The sequence below is a fragment of the Macaca mulatta genome, chromosome 6 (genome assembly GCF_049350105.2).
Source record: "Macaca mulatta isolate MMU2019108-1 chromosome 6, T2T-MMU8v2.0, whole genome shotgun sequence".
Lineage (NCBI taxonomy): Eukaryota > Metazoa > Chordata > Mammalia > Primates > Cercopithecidae > Macaca > Macaca mulatta.
In genome coordinates this window covers 190,122,132-190,148,532 of record NC_133411.1, presented here as the reverse complement: position 1 = coordinate 190,148,532, position 26,401 = coordinate 190,122,132, and the positions used below count along the sequence as shown (strand labels likewise).

General features: G+C 52.7%; 2 non-coding genes and 2 pseudogenes across 2 annotated transcripts; 2 read left to right on the top strand and 2 right to left on the bottom strand.

Moving 5' to 3' along the window:
- Nucleotides 1–17,982: 17,982 nt before the first annotated feature.
- On the top strand, nucleotides 17,983–18,055 carry TRNAV-CAC (transfer RNA valine (anticodon CAC)). Its single transcript has one exon. It is a non-coding gene; the product is annotated as a tRNA-Val (tRNA).
- Nucleotides 18,056–18,354: 299 nt separating this feature from the next.
- Nucleotides 18,355–20,911, top strand: LOC144341301 (forkhead box protein O1-like; annotated as a pseudogene).
- Nucleotides 20,912–20,921: 10 nt separating this feature from the next.
- LOC717093 (forkhead box protein O1 pseudogene) lies at nucleotides 20,922–23,523 on the bottom strand (annotated as a pseudogene).
- Nucleotides 23,524–23,771: 248 nt separating this feature from the next.
- On the bottom strand, nucleotides 23,772–23,844 carry TRNAV-CAC (transfer RNA valine (anticodon CAC)). The gene has a single exon. It is a non-coding gene; the product is annotated as a tRNA-Val (tRNA).
- Nucleotides 23,845–26,401: the final 2,557 nt, after the last annotated feature.

Here is a 26,401-nt window from a genome sequence, read left to right as displayed (position 1 = left end):
TTACCATTTATTTCTTCTTTCTCTAATAACTTAGTTATTTTCTTTATTCTTTAGGTGGCGACCTGGGAATTACAACCCACATACCTCACTTACTAGTGTCTCATATAAAGATGTATTTTTGCTACTTCCTGGCTTTCATGAGGACCTTAGAACACATTATTTCCCCCACTGCTCTGCCTTCTTTGTCATTGTTTTTATGCAGTTAGATTCTACACATACCTTAAACCCCACACAGCCTAACCTGATTTGATATTGTCAATATGCAGGTGGATTCACTCAAACATTTGCCCTTTCTATCGTTCTTCAGGCCTCTTTGCATGCCCATCCTCTGGGATCATTTTCCTTCTGCTTCTGCTTGTAGAATTCCTTTTAGGGTTTTGTATTTTGCTTTTTGTTTCAGTTCCTTTTTTCATTTTTGTGGTTTTGTTTTATTTTGATGCAAATCTTCTGAAAGAAAATACTCTAAAGTTTTTCTTTGCATGAATTCATCTTTATTTGCCTTCATTTTAAAATAATATTTCTGTTGGAACTATAATTCTACATGGGCAGTAATTTTAATCCAAGACTTTAAAGGTGCCATTTTAGCTTTCATCATTGTTGTGTGTGTGTGTGTGTGTGTGTGTGTGTGTTGAAAAGCCTGCTGTTAGTTTTCTTGTTGCACTTTTTAATGTAATTTGTTTTTTCTTCTGGATACTGCTAAAACTTTTCTTTTTGCTTTGATTATCAGCTGTAATGCTATTGTGAGCCTAGCTTGGACTTCTTTGTATTCATCTTGCTATTGGTTAATAGAGTTTCTTAATCTGTGACTTGATGTCTTTCATCACTTTAAAAAAATTGCTCCACCCATATATATTTTTTTTCTTTTCTTTTCTTTCTTTTTTTTTTTTTTAAATTGAGACAGGGTCTCACTCTTTTGCCCAGGCTGGAGTGCAGTGACACAATCTTGGCTCACTGCAGCCTCAACCTCCTGTGCTTAAGTGATCCTCCTGCCTCAGTCTCCCAAGTAGCTGGGTCCACAGGTGCCCACCACCGCACCTGGCTAATTTTAAAATGTTTTGTAGAGATGGGGTCTCTCTATTTTGCTCAGGCTGGTCTCCAACTCCTGGCCTCAAGTGATCCTCATGCCTTGGCCTCCCAAAGTGCTGAGATTACAGGCATGAGCCATGAGACCTGGCTTTTACCACTCCTCGGCTTCCATCTATATTTTTAAAAAATATTGTTTGCATCCTATTCTTTCCTGCCCCTCTACTTTTGGGACTCCAGCAACATAGAAGTGAGACCTTGCTATGCCTGTGTGTTTCTCACCCTCCCTTCCATGGTTCACGTTCTTTTTTCTCTGTATTTCAGCCTTGGTTTTGTCTGCTGACCTCATACTCAGTTCACTAACTATCTGTGTCTAAACTACTGCCAAATTCATCTGTTGAGTTTTTGATTTAGCTTTTGATACTTTCAGTTCTAGAGTTTCACTTTATTCTTTTCAAAGGTTATGGGTGTCTGGTGAAATGATCCATCTTGGTGTTTTTCTCTCAAACATTGTGATAACAGTTAATTTAAAGCTCATGAATGTCAATGCCAATCTGGATCTCCTTTAGGTTTGTTTCTTTTTTTCCTTTTGAATTTGGTCCTTTTATCCTGTCCCTAGAATGCCTGGTAATTTTTTCTTGAATGGCAGACAAATGACACAAATAATCTGAAGCTGTGGGTAATACCCTTTTCTTCTAGAGAAGATTTACCTTTGCTTATGGGGGGCAGCTAGATGAGCAGCCCATGGCTGATCCATGTGAACCTGTGGCTGATGCACGTGGACCTGCGGCTGATGCGTGTGGACCTGTGGCTGATCCGCGTGGACCTGTGGCTGATGCGCGTGGACCTGTGGCTGACCCACGTGAACCTGTGGCTGATCCACGTGAACCTGTGGCTGATGCACGTGAACCTGTGGCTGATCCGTGTGAACATGTGGCTGATGTGTGTGGACCTGTGGCTGACCCACGTGAACCTGTGGCTGATCTGTGTGAACCTGTGGCTGATCCATGTGAACCTGTGGCTGATCCACGTGAACCTGAGGCTGATCCGTGTGAACCTGCGGCTGATGCGCGTGGACCTGCGGCTGATGCGCGTGGACCTGTGGCTGATCCACGTGGACCTGTGGCTGATGCGCGTGGACCTGTGGCTGATGTGCGTGAAACTGTGGCTGATGTGTGTGAACCTGTGGCTGATGCGTGTGAACCTGTGGCTGATCCACCTGAACCTATGGCTGATCCGCGTGGACCTGTGGCTGATCCACCTGAACCTGTGGCTGATCCGCGTGGACCTGTGGCTGATGCGCGTGGACCTGCGGCTGATGCGCGTGGACCTGCGGCTGATCCGCGTGGACCTGTGGGTGATCCGTGTGAACCTGTGGCTGATCCGTGTGAACCTGTGGCTGATGTGTGTGAACCTGTGGCTGATCCGCATGGAGCTGGGTTCAGTCTTTGTGAGAACTGTCTGATTAATAATTACTCTTAGTGTGTAGTGTTCCTGGGGTCCTAGCCGGATGTCTGGGTGTTTTTTGAGGTCTCTAAACCCAATTTTTCCCTCCCAGATCTGTGAGATGACAAGAGGCTTCACTCAGCTTCCCAGCCTCTGGGCCCTGTGCCAGGGATAGTCAGCAAATGCCTCGAGAGGAAAAGCACCATGCAATGTCCAGCTCACCCGAAAACATTTCCCCGGGTCTCAGACCCTTGAGTTGTGGCTGTTTTGGCATCTTTATAATCTCTTATAAAATATTTCATTTTTAGATTTTATCCAACTTCTCCAATTGTTCTTATCATGAAAGTTGTTCTCATACAAACTAGTTCACAGTGGCTGAAATTTTTTTACTTTTTGATTTAATTTTGATTTTTAATTGTATGAAACATGTACTGAAGTCCAACTATAAAATAGAGCACACTTAAAGATGTGTAGTTTTAGCCCAGAGTGGCGGCTCTTGCCTGTAATCCCAGCACTTTGGGAGGCTGAGGGGGGGATGATTGCTTGAAGCCAGAAGTTTGAGACCAGCCTGGGCAACATAGCATGACTCATCTCTACAAAAAATTAAAGAGTCACCCAGGTGTGGTGGCTCCTGTGGTCCTAGCTACTCAGGGGCTAAGGCAGGAGGGTCTGGAGCTCAGGAGAGTTCCCTTACCTCAGGAGTTGGAGGCTGCAGTGAGCCATGATGGTACTGCTGCGCTCCAGCCTGGGCCACAGAGCAAGACCCTGTCTCTTAAAAAAAAAAAAGCTAGTTTCTGTCTCTATCTTGTACACACATTTCTTCCCTCCTCCAACGTGGAACCGTATTTATTAGTTTGCAATTATCCTTTTTTTTTTTTTTTTGAGATGGAGTCTCGCTCTGTCGCCCACGCTGGAGTGCAGTGGCGCGATCTTGGCTCACTGCAAGCTCCGCCTCCCGGGTTCACGCCATTCTCCTGCCTCAGCCTCCCGAGTAGCTGGGACTAGAGGCACCGCCACCTCGCCCGGCTAGTTTTTTGTATTTTTTTTTTAGTAGAGACGGGGTTTCACCATGTTAGCCAGATGGTCTCGATCTCCTGACCTCGTGATCCGCCTGTCTCGGCCTCCCAAAGTGCTGGGATTACAGGCTTGAGCCACTGCGCCCGGCCAAGAAGAATTCTTAACAAAGAAACATCAATAATAGCATCTCCTGGATATTTATGTGACAGCTGCTGCTTTCATTTTAGTACAAAAATTAGGGGAGTTTGACAATTTGAAGGTCCTAGACTATATATATATGTGTGTATATATATATATATATTTTTTTTTTTTTTTTGAGACGGGGTCTGGCTCTGTTGCCCAGGCTGGAGTGCAGGGGTGTGATCTCAGTTCACTGCAGCCTTGACCTCCTGGGCTTAAGTGATCCTCCCACCTCAGCCTCTGGAGTAGCTGGGACCATAGACATACACCACCACGCCAGATTAAACATTTTTAAATTAAGCTAGTCATATAAAAGAGAGTGCCTCTATTTATGCAAAGTAGTTCTCCAAATAAAAGAAATGGGTTCAGACATCTTAGTAATTTATTTGAGAAAAACTGACATTTCAAAGAGTATCCCCACCTCCCTTAAAATCTGAAAGGATACATACTATGATTGCTGTTAGCAGAGTCTTCTCCCTTCTCTACTGTGGGTCTCCAAGCCCCAGGTTAGTCTTGATTTAGGCTGTGTCAAGGGGACCAACACCGAATTGAATGTGAGATTCAAATTTTGATTTTCAATGGACTGGATTTTACAATATATAAATGAGCCTTTGTCTTTCCACCCAAAGTCACCAGAAAACTCTTGATCTGCATGAGATGTCATGAAGATGTGGAGAATGAATTGTGATGTCTTATTTAAAAGCAGTGGCTGTACAAAAATAAAAGTGTTTCCTAGTTTGCACGTGATCAAAAGTTCTCCCTGAATAATACGATAAAAGGCAACACAGGAGCTGTCAGCAGGCCATGGACATACGCTGCCTGAGGAACGGACAGGAGGCCGCAGCAGGTGGAGGTCGTGGTGGATTGAGTTCTGGAGGAATTCTGGCTGGAGGTGGGCTTGAGCTGGGCCTTGGGGAATTAGATAAGGCTGAAGAGTAACAGAGGAAGTAGAGAGAGGAAATGCTGATGGGGAGAAGTGGCTGGAGAAAAAGTGAGCGTGGAAAGCATTGGGTGCATAGGAGGATAGAGGAGAAGGCCAGGATGGGAGAGGAGTAGGAGATGCTCCAGGTCCAGTCCTCAAAAGCCAGCCTGCACAACACCAGCTGCGAGGTGGCCATTCCCTTCCTCCCTAGTCTACCTCCGTCTGTCCCTGGTCTTCCTGCGTCTCCCTCGTGGCCTCCTCGCCTGCATGTTCCTCAGACTCCTGCCGTAGCTGGAAGCTGGATCAGGGAGACGGCACACACCAGAAGTGTGGTGGGAAAGACACCGGGGACCTCGAGATTCAGAACAAACGCCTCTGGTGTCTGAGCCATGTGGCAAGGGGATTTCAAGCACATTGGCCCCTGAGAAAATGACCTGCTTCCGTGGGACATAAAGCCACAGAGTGACCACAAAATGCATCCTCCAATGTGAAATGCTCTTGAGAGTAGAAGGCAGTGCTCCCCATGCCTGCATACGTGGCAGCATCAGAACCGTGGATTTCAGCCCCATCCCCAGCAGCCCACGAGGACAGACCCTGCAGAAACGCCTGTCAGGGTTATGATGACCCCAGCCAGGCCCCCACGCTCCACCTGACTCTCGTGAAGGGGGGACTGTTCTTTCCCTCCCACGAGGTTGTGAACCCCTTGAGCAAGGACTGTGTCCAGAGCCCCCGACCCAGTGCTCTGCACGTCACGGGAGATGTAGGCTGACTTAATGGGGGCAGGTGAAGGACAGATGTGGGCTGTGGGGTGCAGCAAGGGCCCAAGGGACAGCTGTGACATGGAAACCCCAGGGGAGGGTGCTGGAGGTCACTGGGAAGTGGACATGTGTGTCTGTGGGGCAATGTGGAGCACCAAGAATGTCCTCTGCATTCCTGTATTCCTGTGCCCTGCATTCCTCCCCCCAGCTGGGTTTCCTCACACTGTCCTCACTGACCCTGTTCCTGTTCCTGTCCCCAGGCCCCTCTGTGGGTCTTTTTAATTGTAATCTTGGGAGCGCCTCTTCCAGGGCTGGAGTCTGTGGGGTCCCCTGGGAGCTGAGGTCTGAAGTCAGCTTCCCCTCCTCACCCCGTGTCTGGGTTCAGTACCTGTGTGGGCAGTGGGAGGCGGTTCTGCCACCTGGGCCAGAGCCAGGGTATCCTGCAGGGAGGTGGGCATCCTGGGTGGGCTCGGGGCACCGCTACTGGTTCCGCCCTCCTGCCCAGCACCAGCTCCTTCCCTGAGCCTGTTTCTCCCTCTGAGAGGAGGCTGTGGTCTGTGTGAACCACACTCTCTGAGCCTGAGGGGCCACCAGAGGTCGGGGGTGCCGTGGGCTCCGCAGCCTGAGGAGGAGTTGGCCGGGGCTGAGGAAGGAGGTCGGGGCTGCGGCTCCTCCTGTCTCCTGACCCAGTGGGAGCAAACACAGGAGGATGAGTGCATGATTCTGACGCTAGGATCTCCTCCGCAGGCGTCCCTGCTGAGTTTGTTTCCCTGCAGGGGACCCACCCACAGGTGAGTGAGGGTCTTGTCCTGTTGCCTCCTCTCTCTTCCCTCCAGCTCCTGCTCCTGTTGCTGGTTCACGTCCCCATTTCTCTTGTTCATCAGCACTTGCTCTTCCTCCTACCGTCTGCCTCCATCAGGGTGTAATTGTTTTGTCTGGGTTTTTGGAGGGGCATCTCTCTGCTGGTGTGGGTCTCTCCTCACTCTTTCTTCTCATCCTCTTCCTTTGACCCACGTCTCTCTCTCTCCTTGGTGTCTTACTCCCCTTGTCCTGTCCCCCTCCCTCTGTCTGGGTTGGAGACTGGACTCTGGGTCCCCGGGGTGGAGAGTGGTCCACAATAGGAAGACAAGGACAGATGTGTGGGGAGTGCGAAGGTGAAGGGGTAGGAAGGAGGGGGCTGACGTGGGATGGGGTCCTCCCGTCCCAGGGAGAATATTGCAGAGACGCGGTGGCTTCTTCTGTGTTGTGGTTTCTAGGAAGAAAAGTGAAGCCATTAACTAAACACCCAACGGAAAGGTCTGAAGTTAGAGAGCAGGAAAGTGAGCCAGTGAGAATGAAGAATAAATTCTGTTGTATTTAATAGTACATTTTCTTTTTGTTTTGAGACATGATATTGTTTTTCTAGCCAGGCTGGAGTGCAGCGGCATGATCACTGCTCAGTGTAGCCTCGAACTTCTGGGATCAAGTGATCCTCCTGCCTCAGCCTCCCGAGTAGCTGGGACCACAGGTGTGAATCACCAGGCCCGGATAACTGTTTCTATTTTTACAATAGAGACAGGGGCTTGTGATGTTGCTCAGGTTGGTCTCAAACGCTTGACCTCAAGTGGTCCTTCTGCCTCGGCCTCCGAAACTGCTGGGATTACAGGCATGAACCACAGTACCCAGCCAACACAATTATTATTCATTCAACATGTATTGACCGAGTGTGGCCGGCGCGGTGGCTCACACCTATAATTCCAGCACTTTGGGAGGCGGAGGGGGCAGATCACTTGAAGCGAGGAGTTTGACACCAGCCTCACCAACGTGGCAAAACCCATCTCCACTAAAAATATAAAAATTAGCCAGGTGTGGTGGCACAGGCTTGTAATCCCTTTGGGGAATGAAGACTGGAGCATGGTGGCAGAATTTCATCTGCTGTTTGAAAACTGATTTTCAGTATTTCGGTTTGAACTATTTGCAGGACTTGTATCCATCCTTCCAAGCTCTGTAACTGTCCTTTGCATATATTTGCAGTAGAGTCCTCTTTTCATGGAAAAAATTATCTCCATTGAAGGCAGAGAGAAAAGAGGCCAGAACTGGGCCTCAGGATTAGACCAAACCCCAGGGAGATGTTTGCTGGACATTAGATAAGCAGAGGGAGGTGGCACCCAGGGCCTACTGTGGGAGATGACTTTAGATTGTCCACTCAGCTTAATTCTCACAGAAAACATTCTGTGGTGAAAATATGATGCCCATTTTACAGGAGAGGAAGCTGCGGCTCAGATCAGTAAGTCCCTGCCTCATCGTCCGGTTTTCCTCTTCACCTCCCCAGGGGAGACACTGGTTTGTCGGTGCAGCTGAGATGAGCAAACAACTTCGCAGGAGGCTCCTTCCCTTGGGGGTTTAACTGCCAGAGGAGGTGTCTCCAAGGACTGGTGAAAATCGAAGTAACTTTCCTTAGTCACGGGGCTGCAAGATTTTCCATTGTGTAGCTGCATCTTAGTGTATTCTGTGACCACTTGCTGATATCACTTAGGTAATGCCCCAACTACCAAATTAATTTAAGCTCTCTGTATGTATTTTTTTGAGACCGAGTTTCACTCTTGTTGCCTGGCTGGAGTGCAGTGGCATGATTTTGGCTCTGGGGTTCAAGTGATTCTCCTGCCTCAGCTTCCCAAGTAGATGGGATTACAGGTGCTCACCACCACACCCGGCTAATTTTTGTATTTTTAGTAGATACAGGTTTTCACCATGTTGGCCAGGCTGGTCTTTAATTCCTGACCTCAGGTGATCTGCCTTCCTCGGCCTCCCAAAGTGCTGGGAGTACAGGCATGAGCCACTATGCCCGGCCATAAGCTCTATAATTTTAAATCTCTTTCTGTGTATTCTCATTCTCATAATATATTTTTGCCTTGTACAAATTTCAATTTGCCCCAAATTCTCCTCTTCTAGGAAGCATCCCTGATTAACCTCATGCCCACTCAGATTTCTCTAGGATTTTGCACCCCTCAAACCATAAGTATCTTGAGCATTTCAACCAGAACTGTTTATCTATAACCACTGAACCTCTAGACTGGAAGAAAATTTATAGCAAACTTAATCTAGCCCTCTTTCATGGACACAGGATTTTGGACCACAATTGCCAAAGCAAAAGTTTTACCAGCCTTTGCCTCAACCGTGGTGGGGTAATTCCTATTTCATTTTCTTGCATTTCATTGGCATTGATTTTGTGTCCTTAATTCACTTCCTGCACAAGGACCAGGCATTCAGTTGAAAAATATCTACTGAACACCGACCAGCACCCAGAAATGTGGCAAGTTCCAGATGACAAAAAGGTTCCACAAGGTCCCCTTATGTCCAGGCACACAATTCAGTTCACTATCAATGCTCCTTATGAAACAAGAGTTGCACAACTAGTCTCAGTGTGAGCAACTGCAAACTTAGAGATTTGGAATTGTTAGAGATTTGTAAGGAAATAATATACACAGAGAAAATATGTGTGAAAGGTGGCCCGATGCCGTAGCTCACACCTGTAATCCCACCACTTTGGGAGGCCAAGGTGGGAGGATTGCTTGAGCCCAGCAGTTGGAGACCAGCCTGAGCAACATGGTAAAACTCCATCTCTACGAAAAATACAAAAATCAGCCTGGTGTGGTGGCACACATCCGTGATCGTGCCACTGCACTTCAGCCTGGGAGACAGAGCAGGAGCCTGTCTCAAAAAAATAAAATAAAATAAAATAAAGTAAAAAGAAAATACATGTGAAAGCACAGGAGAGTAGAAGAAGCAAGAATCTCGCCAGGGGTCGTGGGAGTTTTTGTTACTTACTTCACTTTCGTGTATGCCTGACATTTTTAATAATTAATAGTTTAATATGCTCAAGGCCAGGTTTTTGGCCAAGTACCTTACCAAATCCTTTCCCATCAAGTTGTCCGTTCATTGTATTGGGTGGTTTGGGGGCATAGACGTGAAAAATCTTCATGGCAATCAGTTAGGTCCATGTTCTGTGTGTGTGAATATAAAAATTGCTTGAAGCCAGGCGTGGCGGCTCATTCCTATAATCCCAGCTGAAGATGGGAAGCTGAGGCGGGAGGATCCCTTGAGCCCGGGAGTCAGACATTGCAGTGTCACTGTGCGCCAGCCAGGGCAGCTCAGACAGAGCCTGTCTCTACAACTTAGAAATGTTCCATTTCAGCCGGGCAGGGTTTCTCATGTCTGCAATCCCAGCACTTTGGGAGGCCGAGGCAGGAGGATCACTTGAGCCCACGAGTTTGAGATCAGCCTGGGCAACATGGCGAAACCCCATCTCTAGAACAAATAAAAATAAAACATGAATTTTAAATTTAAAAATTGCTCTACACCTCCATTTGGAAAGACTGTGTATGTGTTTGTGACATGTATGAAAGCTAAGCTGGCCTCTCCATAACCGCGGGGCTCAGCTCTGTCCTGATCACGTTGCGCGCCCAAGTCTGACCCTGGAGGAATCAGTATCCGCTGCTGTCCGAGGTCAGCGCCCGTCCCCACCCAGGACAACCAACGGCCACAGGAGGGCAGCAGAGAGCCACGATCCCAATCAGAGGAGCGCACGGGCAGCCTGGGACGGGCGCAGGTGTTTACATTTGTTTGTTTTCTTTCTTATTTAAGTGACCTGTGCCGTCGTATTGGTGTGAAATAGCCCGGGCTGTGGCCATAGAGACAGATCTAGTGCCGGTGAAGGAGAGAGCGGAGTGGGGTCCAGGCTACTCCAGCCTCCCTCCTGCTGCCCTTGGCAAGGCTGCCAGCCTCTCTGTGCCTCGGTGTCCGCATCTGTCACGTGGGGGATAATAACAGCATGGACTGCAGGGGGCTGGTGACAGTAAAGAGAGTGAGGTGCGTGGCGGCAGCGCAGGCCGGCCCAGGAGGACCCGGTGGGAGCTCCCACTGACTGCGGAGAGGATTAGCAGGGGCCCCGCTGAGGACAGCCTGGGGGAGGTGCGGGGAAGGGGCTCATGGGAGGGTGGTGGGAAACACCTGCAGGCAGAGGGTGGGTGCGATTCTGGGGACCTCAAAAGCCACACCCAGGTGCCCTCCAGGGAGCGCTGCAGTGGGAAAGTGTCCAAGGCCTGATGTTCCCGTGGGCAACGCCCTCCCCTCTAACCCACAGCCACTCCCAGGCCCGAGTTTCTGGGGTGCTGGGAGGTCGACCTGTCTCCTCAAGATCCACTGTGGTCACTGTCAGATGTCCGCATTGTGGGACCTGCATGAGGGTGACCTGGGCAGGCAGGGCCTTCCTGGAGCTGTCCCAGGGCCTGTGTGGTCCTGAGCTGACACCTGAGGATGACACCCCACCCTCCACACGTCCGAGTGAAATGGTAGCACCCTGGCCATGGCAGCACGCTCGCAGCCCCATCAGCACAGAACTGCAGGGAGCAGGGGGCAGCCTCGGGGGTGGCCAAGGCTTTGGCCTGGGGCAGGCCCTGAGCTCAGAAGGATACAGGGGCTTTGTCCAAACCCACGCTAGGTGCAGGGCCGGAGAGACTGTTTCAGAAGGAGGAGGAAGGGCCCCGGGCGGATGAGGCGAGAGGCTGGCTCCAAATGTGTGGGAGTCACAGCCGGAGCCTGATGACTGAAAAGTGAGCAGGGACTGGGGCTTCCTAGGAAGCAGTGAGGAGGGGGCAGCCCAGACCCAGTGAGATCACACCTAGGATGTCCCCAAGAAACCCCCAGGGGTGGGGGGCCAGGATGTGCATCGTCGTTGGGGGTGGGGCCAGGGCGTGCATTGTCATTGGGGGTGGGCAGCCACGTGTATGAGCCCAGTGGGGAAAAGGGAGATGCGGCTGAGTTTGAAGGTCTAGAGGTGCCCGCACCCTCACAGACCCAGGTGCCCTGGCACGCACAGCCCTGCTAACATGGCAGACATGGCAGGGGTGGTGGTGGCATGACTGAGTGTGTGCATAGCAGAGAACAGATAAATGAGCTTAATGACATGGATAAGTTTAAAGACCAAAGAAGAGCCTTGTGCAGGCCAATCCTGGGTGGAAATGAATGCAGGAGTCTTGTTAGCCTCTGGCTGGACGGGAAAACTGTCAAACTCAGGGCCTAGAGTCCAGTGATCAGGAGGAAAGAGGTTCCAGACAGGACCCAGATTAGGAACCTCCTCACCCCACCCCACTCCCCAAGAGACTAGAGCAGAGGGGGAGGCCCACAGGCAGCACAGCCTTCAACTCCTGGTTTCCCCAGAAGACGCTGTGGGCATTTGACCAAGTGACCTCAGAGGCCCCCTCCAGGACACTGTGACAATTTATACCAATCTGCACTTTTGCTCCTTGAGCTCTTGTCTTTGTGGGCCAGCTCAAATTATGACAATGGCTTTTCTGGCCAACTTACCCAGACTCTGTCCTGAGAGGAGTAAACAGGGCCCAGTCTACCCAGGGCCCTCCCTGTCTTCTGGGACAACCTGTGGGTCCTTCTGAGACAGTGGCCAGCTTTGCCCAGCCCTGAGCAGCTGAGCCAGAGGCAGAATGACTCTAATGACAGACAACTATGAACTCCTTCACCCATCTGAGCTCAGGGCCTGCCGTAGGCCAAAGCCTGGGTCCACTCCAACCGCTCCCTGCTCCCAGCAGTGCTGTCCTGGTGGGACTGTGAGCATGTGCTGCCATGGCCAGGGTGCTGTCATTTCGCTCTGCCATCTGTGGAGGGTGAGGTGCCACCCTCGGGTGCAGCCCAGGTCCAGGGCTCTAGGGGGTCAAAGAGGCAGGAAGAAGAGCCATGCCAGGGGGGTGCTGAGGGGCGTTTGGTGGTGAGTGCCCCATCTCCTGTCACATGGGCCACCTTCTCCACCTGTACTGAAGGGCAGCCCAGAAAATGGGCTCTTTATCTTGGCTTCACTCACCCTGCTGAAGGGCGGGATATTCAGCAGAGATCTTAGAAACAGGATGAACTGAGGCTGGGTGCGATGGCTCACTCCTGTAATCCCAGGACTTTGGGAGGCCAAGTCGGGTAGATTACACGAGGCCAGGAGTTCAGGACCAACAAGGCGAAACCCCATCTCTACTATTAATTTAAAGTAATGGTCAAAACCGCAATTACTTTTGCACCAACCTAATAAAAATTAGCCGTGCATGGAGATGCAAGGCTGTAATCCCAGCTACTCTGGTGGTTGTGGCATGGGAATTGATTGACCCAGAGAGGCGGAGGTTGCAGTGACCTGAGATTGCAGCACTGCACCCCACCCTGGGTGACAGAGTGAGAATCTATCAAAAAAAAAAAAAAAAAAAAAAAGGAAGAAAAGAAAGAAAGAAAAAAGAAAGGAAGAAAGAAAGAAAAAGGGAAAGAGAGAGAAAAAGCAAAAGAAACCTGCCAAATCTCAGGGACAGGAAAGCTGGGAGTTTAGAGTTAGCAGGGACCTTTGAGATCATCTCATTCACCCTCTCATTTTGTCGATGTGGAAACAGGTTCAGAGATGGGAGTGGCTGGCCTGTAGTCACAGAGCAGGTCCCCAAACTGTCCAGGACCCAGGTTGGGACAACCTCCAGGTCTGTGCAACAGTGCAACTGAGTCCAAATGGATTTCCAAGCCGGCAAAGACAGAGCTAACCTGATTTCTCCTCCTGGGTGCATCAGAACAACCAGTCAAGTAGTCCCAGAAGATCACTTCCTTCCTCTAGCCTGAGGCGACACAGGATGGGCCCACTCGTGAAAGCCGCCAGAGCCTCCCTTGGCAGTTTTGACTCTGCCTTGAGACCTAGCTAGGGCGGAACTGTCTCCCCTGAAAATTCATATCTCAGAACTCCAACCCTCAGTACACCAAAATGTCACTGTGTATGGAGATAGAGCCTGGAAAGAGGTGATTACACTAAAATGAGGTCACTATGGTGGACCCCAATCCAATCTGCTTAGAAGAAGAGGAAATGTGGACACACGGGGCCATCATGGGTGCAGGTGCACAGACAAAACACCACGTGTGGACACAGAGAGAAGGCGGCCACCTGCAGGCCAAAAAGAGAAGCCTCCGCAGAAACAATCCTCCTGGTGCCCTGATCTCGGACTCGCAGCCTCAGACCTGGGAGAAAACGACCATCTGTAGTTGAAGCCCCAGGCCGGGCTATTTTGTTCTGGCAGCCCTAGGAAACTCCTCCAGACGTCTTCACAGACGGCCCTGGCACTCCCAGGCCCATGCCCAGGGTGAAACCTCCAGGAAACCCAAGCCCAGCGCGACCTCCCAGTCACAGGTGAAGGGCTGCCTGACTGGCTGCTGCCCACACAGGCTCACAGCTCATAGGGAGCCGGGTCTGAAGCCCCATCCGCTCAGAGGCGCCTTCTCCAGAAAGCCCGAGGGAAGATGCCACCACCGCAGCTCTTCACACCGCTGTCCCTCTCTGAGCTCCGGCCTCACCCCATCCAGGACACAGTGTAACATACGGGTGGGTTTGGGAAACCAAGGAGCACGCGGGCTGCCTCTGTGCTCAGACCAGTCCTGAGAGGGGGTGGCCCCATCGGTTTCCCCAATAGCCGGCCCATCCGGGGAGGCGGCGTCTGAAGCTGGGTAAGGGCTGCACCGACGGCAGTACCACCCCCACCCCTGGCAGAGGAGAGGTCCAGAAGAAAGAGGCAGTTCCCGCTCCTGCGAGGGGACAGCGGCGCCGCCCTGCGCTCAGGCGCGCAGGGCCGGTCTCCCTGGAGCCGTTGCGGGAAGGCGCAGGGACCCCGGCTTCGGGCCAGCCGCGGAGGCTCCAGGTCCTCTCCCCGGGCGCGCGAGCTGCGAGCGAGCTGGGGCGGCGTCGGCCTGGGGGACTCCCGCGAGCGGACTCGCAGGCTGGAGAAGTTCCTGGGCGCGACCAGGGGACGCGCTGCGTTTCCCAACGGATGTCCCCGCTCCGCGGCAGCCCAGAGGCGGTTCCTTGAATCCCTGATAGAAACTCTCCCGTTAACAAGCCCTGGAGGGAGGCGCAGTTCGGGGAAGCGCGGAGAGGCCGCTGCTCCCAAGGCGGGAGCCGAGGACAAGGAGCGGGTGCAGCGCGGCCTGCGCTGGCTTGTGGGAGTCGCTGAGATGGGACTGAACCCGGGCTCTTCCCGGACACAAACCAGAAGCCGAGGCTGCGGAAAACACTATCCAGGCTTGTCTCCTTCCTGCCGCTGCTGGGGGTACGCACCGTCCTCGCCCAGCCTCCTGCTCGGCCCCTGCAGCCCCCGCACCCGCCTTTCCCTTGCAGCTCCGTGCGCCCAGCGCCGCCTCTTCACATCTCCTGGGCGGAGGCCCCTCTCCATCGCGCAGTGCCGTCCGCCGTTGTCCGCCTGTGCGGCCTCGGTCTTCCCTTGTACCTCACCCCCACCCTTCCCCTCTGGGGAGAAGGATCCGTCCGTTTTGTTTCCTTCGTGCTGTGTCCCCTGGGCCTGGAACTGAGCTGCCTTGGCACAGCTGTAGATCCAGTGAGTTTTTCTTCAGTCTTACCTAGTGCTAGTGCTTGTGTTAATTGCTCTAACCCTCGTCATCCACCTGTAAGAAAGGCGCTGCTCTCACCGCATTCTACAGACGAGGAACTGCCACCTCCAGGGGTTGTGTAACTCGCACCCTGACAGCCAGCGGAGGAGCTGACCCGCCCGGGCGGCCCCTGCAAACAGCCAGCACATTCAACACCACGACCCTCCTGAAGCCTCGAGCGCTCGTCAACAGAAGCTTTTCTCACCTTAGACATTTTTTTTTTTTTTTTTGAGACAGAGTCTTGCTCTGTCGCCCAGGTGGAGTGCAGTGGCGCTATCTCGGCTCACTGCTCCGCCTCCCGGGTTCATGCCATTCTCCTGCCTCAGCCTGCCGAGTAGCTGGGACTACAGTCGCCCGCCACTATGCTCGCCTTAGTTTTTGTATTTTTAGTAGAGACGGGGTTTCACCATGTTAGCCAGGATGGTCTCCCCGCGCCTGGCCTCTCGCCTTAGATTTTAAAAGACAGTTGTGGAAAATGAAAGTGAGTGCCCTGTCTCCGCAAGGACCAGTGCTTTGCACATCACACACAAAACACAGCAGCACTCATTGGCGCTACTGCAGACATACACTATTGGGTGGACGCACCCGTATTGACCATAAACTGGATCATATGACCGACCTTCGTTCCGTTTCTGTAACATGCACTACTTTTCGTTTTTTAAATGCATCTATTGGCAAGGTCTCCATTCTGGCAGTTTTAGATTGGATGACTTCCATCACCCCCTCCCAGCTTCAGTTGCCTGCATTCCAGCCCCTTCTCGGGCTGCGTTAGAGCATTAAGTATTGCACAATGCAACTGCCACCTGAGCTGTTCCCTGGGAAACACTATCTCATTGTTGTGTATGGGGCTTTGGTTTTATGTTTTAGCATTTAGTACCCCAGCTTTATTGGGGTACAATTCAATACAAAGAAATCCACTCATGGGAAGTATACAGATCAACGATTTTTTAGTCACTGCATAGAGTTCTGCAAGCATCACCACAATCTGCTTTTAGAACAGTTCCCTTGCCGTAAAGATCTCCTGCGTGCCTGTCTGCAGCCAATCCTGGCTGTTGTCCTCAGGCCTAGAGAACCAGCGATCTGCTTTCTGTCCGTATTGATGTGCCTTTTCTGCAGAATTGCTAGGTTGCAAATTTCACTTTGCTATGCCAAAAAGTTAAACACAGGGTTACTATACAATTCATCAATTCCACTCCTAGGTGTACAGACAAGATAATGGAAAACATGTGTTCATGTAAAAAATTGTGCACAAAATGCATACAGTATCATTATTCATCATAGCAAAAGAAAAAGTGGAAACAAAGGCTAGGCAAGGTGGCTCACACCTGTAATCCCAGCACTCGGGGAGTCTACAGTGGGTGGATTGCTTGAGGCCAAGAGTTCCAGACCAGCCTGGGCAACATAACAAACCCATCTCTACAAAAAATACAAAAATTAGCCAGGCATGGCAGTATGTGCCTATGGTTCCAGCTACTTGCAAAGATGAGGTGGGAAGGTAACTTGAACTCAGGAGGCAGAGGTTGCAGTGAGCTACGATGACACCACTGTACTCCTGCCTGGGCAAGAGAGTGAGAATCTGCCTCAAAATAAATAAATTAAAAGTGGAAACAACATAAACATTCATCCATTGATGAATGGATAAACAAAACACGGTATATTCACATGGTGCAAAATTTTACTTATTTATTTATCTATTTATTTGGACACAGGGATTCACTCTGTCCCCCAAGTTGCAGTGCACTGGTGTGATTACAGTTCACTGCAGCCTTAGCCTCCTGGGTCCAAGCAATCCTCCTGCCTCAGCCTCCTGAGTAGGTGGGACTACAAGCATACACTATCATGCTAACTTTTAAAAATGTGTTCGTAGAGATGTGGACTTGCTATGTTGCCCAGGCTGGTCTCCAACTCCTGGCCTCAAGCAATCCTCCTGCCTCAGCCTACGAAAGTGCTGGGATTTCACGGGTGAGCCACCATGCCTGGCCTATTGAAATCTTTAATTGAAAAGCAAAAATGAACAAAAAATTTGGGCCCACAAAGACAGTTATTTGGTTCTACCAAAGGCACCAAAGCAATTCAATGTGGAAAGGAAAGTCTTTGCACCAAGTGGTTCAGGAACAACTGGGCATCCATAGGAGAAAGAAATTAACCTTAATCCAATCCTCACACCATAACAAAAAATTAGTATGAAATAGAATTTACACTTAAACATACAAGTTTTCAAAGATAAATGTAGGAGAGTGTCTTTTTTTTTTTTTTTTTTTTTTTAACAGGGTCTCACTCTGTCGCCCTGCTGGGGTGCAGTGGAACAATCTCGGCTCACTGCAACCTCCATCTCTCTGGTTCAAGCAATTCTCCTGCCTCAGCCTCCCAAGTAGCTGAGACCACAGGCCGGTGCCACCATGACCAACTAGTTTTTGTATTTTTTTTTTTTTTGAGACGGAGTCTCGCTCTGTCGCCCAGGCTGGAGTGCAGTGGCGCGATCTCGGCTCACTGCAAGCTCCGCCTCCCGGGTTCACGCCATTCTCCTGCCTCAGCCTCCCGAGTAGCTGGGACTGCAGGCGCCCACAACTGCGCCCGGCTAATTTTTTGTATTTTTAGTAGAGACGGGGTTTCACCGTGGTCTCGATCTCCTGACCTTATGATCCGCCCGCCTCGGCCTCCCAAAGTGCTGGGATTACAGGCGTGAGCCACCGCGCCCGGCTAGTTTTTGTATTTTTAATAGAGATGGGGTTTCACCATGTTGACCAGGCTTGTCTTGAACTCCTGAACTCAAGTGATCCACCCGTCTCAGCCTCACAAATTGCTGGGATTACAGGCGTGAGCCACTACACTTGGGATTTTTTCTGCTGCTACATCACCTGTCTATGCAGTCACCACCACATCCTCTCTCAGGACTCCCATGCCCACTTAGGCCACCACACTGGGCATGAAAACTTCCTTTTCTTGTTTCTCTTTTTATCTTTTCTGTCTTTCCTTTCTTTCGAGACAGGGTCTTGCTCTGTCTTCCAGACTGGAGTGCAGTGGTGCAATCACACCTCAGTGTAGCCTCTACCTACCTACTGGGCTCCAGCCGTCCTCCTGTCTCAGCCTTCTAAGTGCTGAAACGTCCTTTTCTTATGTGCTAATGCCCATTAGTCAGGCTCAAAGGAACCCATGGAAGAAGTGCAGAACTGGTGGCACAAGGGACCCGAGCAGGTTTCCGTAGTGTAGTGGTTATCACGTTCGCCTCACACGCGAAAGGTCCTCGGTTCGAAACCGGGCGGAAACAATTTCTTCTACTTTTCACCTTATTGCTTCAAATTTACTACACTGAAAGCTAGTCTAGAACACCCCATCGCTATCTCCACCTTGTTAAGGGGAAAGAGGGTATCTATTCCGTTGCCTTTCCACCTCAACCATTGGCACCTAGGAAGAACTGAAGGTACCTCACTTGCTGTGGACAAGGGAGCCGGCCAAGTCCGCACAAAGCCGGTCCACTGGACGGCTGCCAAATGGAATCCCCGACCCACGGTGTAGCCCAAGGCTAGTTCCAACGAATCCACCTTTTGTAAGCCATGAGGGGACAAAATGAAGAAGTCACAGCAAGCTGGCAGCGGTGGGATTCAAACCCACGCCTCCGAAGAGACTGGAGCCTTAATCCAGCGCCTTAGACCGCTCGGCCACACTACCTTTCTCCTGGAAGGTATTTATACGTTTTCCTTCGTTATACAACATCCCTAGGGGTCCCTCAGCCAACAAAGCCTTGGGGCGAATCCGCAGGGCATCGCAGAACCACCGCCTTCCAGCAGGATTCGCTGGGCCAGAGGCACCGGCTGGGAAACGGCTCCACCAGCGCCCTGGCAGAGAAGATTCGCGAAGCGCAGGCCTCGGGATTTGCTTTGGGGGCCACTCAGAAAGTCACCCGGGATGGCCCTCTTCGGGGAGCCGGCGTGAGAGGAGGGGAAGCCTCCTACACTCTCACTTTAAAGGAAAATAAAAACAAATAAACCAGGATAGACCCGTCAGTCGGGCGGCCGCGTAGTCCTGCAGCCGCCGCGCCGCACTCCACAGGCAGCAGCGCAGAGGGCGCGCCTCCGGGGAGAGCCACGGCCCTCGGGGTCCGTCCGTCCTTCTGTCCACAGCCCGGTCCGCTGGAGCGCGGCGCCCGCTCTGCCCGGATCCGCCCCGGCCCGGGGGTTCGGACCAGCCGTCCAGTCCGCGCAGCGGACCCCAGGCAGCCTCGCCGTGCACGGCCCCGCCGGGCTCAGTTCTGGGCTCGCGCTTCCACTGTCCCCGCCTGGCTCCCAGTTTCTTTGTCCGCCCGCGGCACCGACCTGGTTCCCCCGAATCTCCGCCTCCTCTTCGCGCCCCCTCCAGCTCCGCCCAGTGCTTTGCTCTCCCAGTTCTCCGCCCGCGCGCAGCTGAGGGAGGCTAGACGAAGGGAGGGGAGGGGAGGCGACGGGACAGGACGGGACGGGAGGGGAGGGGGAGGGGAGGGCAGGGAAGGGGAGGGGAGGGGAGGGGAGGGGAGGGAAGGGGAGTGGAGGGGAGGGAAGGGGAGTGGAGGGGAGGGAAGGGGAGGGGAGGGGAGGGGAGTGGAGGGGAAGGGAGAGGAGGAGAGGGAAGGGGAGGGGAGGGGAGGGGAGGGAAGGGGAGGGGAGGGGAGGGGAGGGGACCCTAGGGCCGCAGCACCCGGGAGGGGCGGAGGTCGACCTGAACTTCCAGTCGCTGCGCGGGCGGGAGTTCCGCGGGTCCCACGCGGCCACCTCCAGCCCCGCGCCGTCAGCGCCGACTTCACGAGCAACCTGAGCCCGCTGGAGGACAACGAGGACTTCCGCGATTGCCGGGACGCCGCCCCCGGGGGCTGCGCGGGGACCTCCAGGGCCCGAGGCGGGCGGCCTGCACTCCTCGCTGCTGCAGCATCCACACGGGACCCCTGCCCCGGGGCAGCAGCGCAGGAGCAGCTGGTCCCATCGCAACGCGGGGCGCGACCTGTCCCACGCCGACCTCAGCACCAGGCAGTCCAGAGCTCGGCGGAGAAGCGGCTCGCGCTGTCGCAGATCTGCGAGTGGATGGTCAAGAGCGTGCCCTGCTTCAAGCATAAGGGCGACAGCAACAGCTCTGCGGGCCGGAGGAATTCACTTCATCATGATCTGTCCTTACACAGCAAGTTGCCTCGCGCTCCGAATAAAGGAACTGGAAAAAGTGCTTGGTGGATGCTGGATCCAGAGGGTGGAAACAGTGGGACAAGAGCTGCATCCACGGACAACAGCAGATGTGCTCAGAGCCCAAGCCGAGCTGCCACGAATAAAAGCACCCCTGCAGTCTAGCCGTGGGGGTGCCGGGGACAGCCCTGGACCCCAGTTTTCCAAATGGCCTGCAAGTCCTGGCTCTCACACCAATGATGACTTCGGTAGCTGGAGTACATTTCGCCCTGGAGCTAGCTCAATTGCTAGTACTATTACTGGGAGACTGTCACCCATTATAGGCAAAGGAGACGATCTTGGAGTTAGGGACGTACATTCTGCGGGGTACCCGCCATTTGCGGCAAAGATGCCCCCTTCTCTACCCAGTCTGAGACAAGCAATCCTGAAACATGGAAACTTTTTGGGTGATCTCAATCTTATCTCGTCACCAACATCATTAACTGTGTCGACCCATTCGGCACCTGGCTCCATGATGCAGCAGACGCCATGCTACTCATTTGTGCCACCAAACACCAGTCTGAATTCAACCAGGCAAACTACAAAAAATAGACATAGGGCCGGTCCTCCATGAGCACTTTGTCCCAGATGCCTATGCAAACGCTCCAGGACCACAAATCAAGTTCCGGAGCTGTGAGTGAAACTATGCAGCGGGACTCACAGAGGAGCTGCTGACTTCTGACTCTCCTTCCCATGACATTGTGACACCAGCGGATCCTGGGGTAGCCCAACCCAACAGCCGGGTTCTCAGCCAGAACATCATGATGGGCATTAATGTGGTCATGGTTCTAATTCTGCAGTGGCTATGGCAGAATGAGCCTAGCCTTCTCTACCAGGGGAGGCTCCCAAGTGACTTGGACGGCATGCTCACTGAGCACTGGGATTGTGACATGGAATCCAAATTTTCATTTGGAATAACTTCATGGATGGAGACACACTGAATTTTAACCTTCACAATGTGTTGCCCAACCAAAGCGCCCCCCACAGTGTCCAGAGGAGGCCACATAGCTGGGTGTGTCAGGCTGAGAATTAGTGAGCAGGCAATGCTTTTTTTTCTTTGAGACGGAGTCTCGCTCTGTCGCCCAGGCTGGAGTGCGGTGGCACGATCTCGGCTCACTGCAGGAGTAGCGCCCAGGGCACTCATCGGCATGGGGTGGGGCGGAGGCACTGGTAAAGGTGTCTTTACTGGGGTCAGGTGGTTCACACCTGAGGTGTGGGGCGTGGTGTTTCCCATGTGAGGCAGGGCACGGCCGTAAACTGCAGACGTCTGCTGAGTGTGTCCAGGGTGGGTATGGGAGCTGGCATGCCTCATTTTGTATCCAGATGCTTGGCTGCCATAGGCTGACATGGCTGAATTAAGGCCCATCATGATATTCTGGCTCAGAACCCGGCTGTTGGGTTGGGCTACCCCAGGATCCGCTGGTGTCACAATGTCATGGGGAGGAGAGTCAGAAGTCAGCAACTCCTCCAGGAGTCCTGCTGCACAGTTACACGGACTCACAGCTCCCTAACTTGATTTGTGGTCCTGGAGCGTTTGCATAGGCATCTGGGGCAAAGGGCTCATGGAGGACCGGCCCTATGCCTATTTTTTGTAGTCTGGCTGGTTGAATTCAGACTGGTGTTTGGTGGCACAAATGAGTAGCATGGCGTCTGCTGCATCATGGTGCCAGGTGCCGACTGGGTCGACACAGTTAATGATGTTGGTGATGAGATAAGATTGAGATCACCCAAAAAGTTTTCCATGTTTCAGGATTGCTTGTCTCAGACTGGGTGAAGTAGGGGCAACTTTGCCGCAGATGGCGGGTACCCTGCAGGATGCACGTCCCCGTCTCCAAGATCGTCTCCTTAGGCTATAATGGGTGACAGTCTCCCAGTAATAGTACTAGCAATTGAGCTAGTTCGAGGGCGAAATGTACTCCAGCTATCAAAGTCATCATTGCTGTGAGAGCCAGGGCTTTCAAGCCATTTGGAAAACTGGGGTCCAGGGCTGTCTCCGGCATTCCCCTGGCTAGACTGCAGGGGTGCTTTGTTCGTGGCAGCTCGGCTTAGGCTCTGAGCGCATTTGCTGTTGTCCGTGGAAGCAGCTCTTGTCCTAAGACATCTCCCACCCTTGCCGCCCTCTGGATCGAGCATCCACCGAGCACTTTTTCCAGTTCCTTCGTTCTGCGCGCCAGTCAACTTGCTGCGTAGGAACAGAAGATGAGGACGTGAATTCCTCCGGCCCGCAGAGCTGTTGCTGTCGCCCTCATCCGTGAAGCAGGGCACGCTCTTGACCATCCACTCGCAGATCTGCGACAGCGCGAGCCGCTTCTCCGCCGAGCTCTGGACTGCCTGGTGCTGAGGTCGGCGTGGGACAGGTCGCGCCCCGCGTTGCGATGGGACGAGCTGCTCCTGCGCTGCTGCCCCGCGAGCGGCCCGGCGGTGGCGGGGTCCCGTGTGGGTGCTGCGGCGGCGAGGAGCGCAGGCGGCCCGCCTCGGGCCCTGGAGGTCCCCGCACAGCCCCCGGGGCGGCGTCCCGGCGATCGCGGAAGCCCTCGCTGTCCTCCAGCGGGCTCAGGTTGCTCGTGAAGTCGGCGCTGACCGCGCGGGGCTGGAGGTGGCCGCGTGGGACCCGCGGAACTCCCGCCGGGGCAGCGGCTGGAAAACCGGGTCGACCTCCGTCCCCCGGGGCGCTTCGGCCCTGGGGTCCCCTCCTCTCCCGTCCCCTTCAGTCCCCTCCCCAAGCCGCGGGCGAGGCGAGAAGTGGGAGAGCACAGCACGGGGCGTGGCAGGAGGGGGAGAAGAGCTGGCGGAGATTCGCTCGGACTAGGTGGGTTCCGCGGGAGCCGGAAAGAAACTGGGAGCCGGGCGGGGGCGGTGGAAGCGCGAGTCCAGAACTGAGCCCGGCGGGGCCGTGCGCGGCGAGGCTGATCGGGGTCCGCGGGGCGGACTGGACGGCGGGCGGGAGGACGGACCGGCGGTGGCTCTACCCCGAGGCGCGTCCGTGCGCTGCTGCCTGTGGAGTGCGGCGCCGCAGCTGCAGGAATACGCGGCCGCCAAACTGACGGGATCTGCCTTGGTTTGTTTATTTTTATCTTTCTTTAAAGTGAGAATGTAGGAGGCTTCCCCTCCTCTCACCCCGGCTCCCGGAAGAGGGCCAATGTGGGTGACTTTCTGAGTGGCCCCCAAAGCATATCCCGAGGCCTGCGCTTCGCGAATCTTCTCTGCCAGGGCGCTGGTCGAGCCGTTTCCCAGTCGGTGCCTCTGGCCCAGCGAATCCTGCTGGAAGGCGGTGGTTCTGCGATGCCCAGTGGATTCGCCCCAACGCCTTGTTGGCCCAGGGACCCTGGGGGTGTTGTATAACGAAGGAAAAGGTGTAGACGGACCCTAGAACGGAGGTAGCGTGGCCGAGCGGTCTAAGGCGCTGGATTAAGGCTCCAGTCTCTTCGGAGGCGTGGGTTCGAGTCCCACCGCTGCCAGTTTGTTGTGGTTTCTCCATTTTTCCCCCTTCATGGGTTACAAAAGAAGGAACTCCCCTTGGGCCCCAGCTTTCTCGGGCACGCTTCTTCGTCATCGGGAATTCCGTTTAGCAGGGTGCATCCACCCATGGGACGGGCTTTGTGGGGAGTTCGTCGCGCTGGTGCCCACAGCAAGCGAGGTGGGTTCAGTTGTTCCCAGGTGCCAATCAATGATTGAGGCAGAAAGGCAATGGTTTAAATACCCTTGATAGCCTTTTCTCCTTATCCAGGTGGAGATAGCGGTGGGGTGTTCTAGTCTTCAGTGTAATAAATTTGAAGCGATGAGGTGAAAAGTAGAAGGAAGTGTTTCCGCCCGGTTTCGAACCGGGGACCTTTCGCGTGTGAGGCGAACGTGATAACCACTACACTACGGAAACCGGCTCGCTTCGTCTTTGCTATCGTAATTAGTCAGCACACACGGCTGTATTTTATTTCTCATGATAATTCTGAGCTTCTTCCGTGGGTCCCTTTGATCTTGGTAAAGGACGTTTCAGCACTTGGAAGGCTGAGGCGTGAGAATGGCTGGAGCCCAGTAGGTGGAGACTGCGCTGAGCTATGATGGCAGCCCTGGATTCCAGCCTGGGAGACAGACAGAGCAAGACCCTGTCTCCAAAACGAGAAAGGAAAGAAACAAGAAAAGAAGTGTTCACGCTGGATGCGGTAGTATAAGTGGGTATAAGTGGGCATGGGAGTCCCGAGAGAGGGTGTAGAGGGACCTCGGAGAGACGTGCCAGTGGCAGCGGAACGGTCTGGCGTTGACTGTGGGCATGGGGGTGGAACAGCCGGGATGCGCTGGCACCACTTTCTGAGAGAGGGGACGTTCAGAAGAAGCTGCCTGGGGAATGGGAGGCCATGAGTTCGGGTGTGGAGCTGGAGCTTGCGGGCCTGGAGCAAATGGAGTGGAAATGCAAAAGGAAATATGCTACAACACCATTTTCATTGTTCTATTGTTTGGAAGAACTCTGACCTATATAAGCAGCCACTTGTGGGACATTTGGATTGTTACCAGGTTTTTTTTTTCTTTCTTTTTTTTCCCAATTGTAAATAATATTGCAAGATTATCCTTGTGGCTCAATCTCTGTATAACATCATAATGATTTCCTTAGGAGAAATATCTAGTGGAATTAATGGGTCAAATTCCTGTAACTTTTAAAGATACACATCAGCAAATTACAGCAAATTACTCTACAGAAAGGTATTACCAGTTTATAGTGATTTATCTTCCCACTTACTCTGGAGTAAGGCTTCATTCACTCAGCATGTTTTTGAGATTCCTCTACGTTGTTGACTTTACCGGCAGCTTGTCCGCGCCCCCACCGCCTTTTTTTTTTTCTTTTTTTTTTTTTTGAGACGGAGTCTCACTCTGTCGTGCAGGCTGGAGCGGCAGTGGCGCAATCTCTGCTCACTGCAATCTCTGTCTCCCAGGTTCAATCGATTCACCTGCTTCAGCCTCCCGAGTAGCCGGGATTAAGTTTGCTCCTTTTAGTTGGGAATAGTATCCCACAATTCCTTCCCTTCCTCCCTCCCTCCTTCCCTCCCTTCCTTCCGTCCTTCCTTCTTTCCTTCCCTCCTTCTTTTATTTTTCTTTTCTTATCTTTTCTTTCTCTTTCTGTCTCTCTCTCTCTCTTTCTTTTGTTCTGAGATCAGTTCTCACCCTGTCACGCAGGCCGGAGTGCAGGGCCCAGGACCAAGGCTCCCTGCAGCGTTGACCTCCCGGGCTCGAGGATCTGTCTTCCCACCTCAGCTTCCTGATGAGCTGAAACTACAGGTGAGTGCCCACCGCTCGCGCTTTCTCTCTCTCTCTCTCTCTGTCTGTCTCTTTTTAAGAGGAGTTTCACCATGTTTCCCAGGCCCCAGGCTGCATTTCTTGTTGATAGATATTTGGGCTTGCTCCAGTTTTTTTCTTTTGCAATTATGGATAATGCTGCTACGAACATGTGTGCACAAGTCTTCATGGATATATGCTTTTGGTAAATGCCTAGGAGTAGGACTTCTGGTCGCAGAAGATGTGTATGTTTAGTTGGAAAAAAAAAAAAAAAACTTTTGGCCGAGCGCCGTGGCTCACGCCTGTAATCCCAGCACTTTGGGAGGCCGAGGGGGGCGGATCACAAGGTCAGGAGATCGAGACCATCCTGGCTAACACGAGGAAACCCCCGTCTCTACTAAAAATACAAAAAAATTAGCCGGGCGTGGTGGCGGACTACAGGGTCGCAGCTATTCGGGAGGCTGAGGCAGGAGAATGGTGTGAACCCGGGAGGCGGAGGTTGCAGTGAGCCGAGATCGCGCCACTGCGCTCCCAGCCTGGGCGACAGAACCAGACTTTGTCTCAATAAAAACAAAAAAACAAAAAAAACAAAAACAAAAAAAAACTTTTGCCACAAAGTGGTTGTACTAGGTTGTACTATTTTCCTCCATCAACAATGTCCAAGCATTCTGGTTATTTTTTTTAACTTCTAGATGTTCTTGTGGGTATGTAGCATTTTCCTATGGTTTACATTTGCATTTAGCTGATGAGGGATAACGATGTGCACGTTTTCATGTGTTTATGGACCATTTGTTTATCTTCCTTTGTGAAGTATCTCTTCAAATATTTTGTCCATTAAACAAACAATCCCCCCCACCCCCTCCACCGCCAGCAAAAGAACTGGCCTGGATAGTGGCTCAGCTTGTAATCCCAACACTTTGGGAGGCTGAGGCGGGCTGATCCCCTGAGCTCAGGAGTTTGAGACCAGCGTGGGCGACATGGCAAAACCTGGTAGCCCACCTGTAATCCCAGTTTCCCTACTGGGGAGGTTGAGGTGGGAGGATCGCTTGAGCCTGGGAGGCGGAGGTTTCATTGGGCCAAATTTGCACCACTGCACTCCAGCCTGGGTGACACAGTGAGACCCTGTCACACACACACACACAGACACACACACACACAGAACTGAGTGG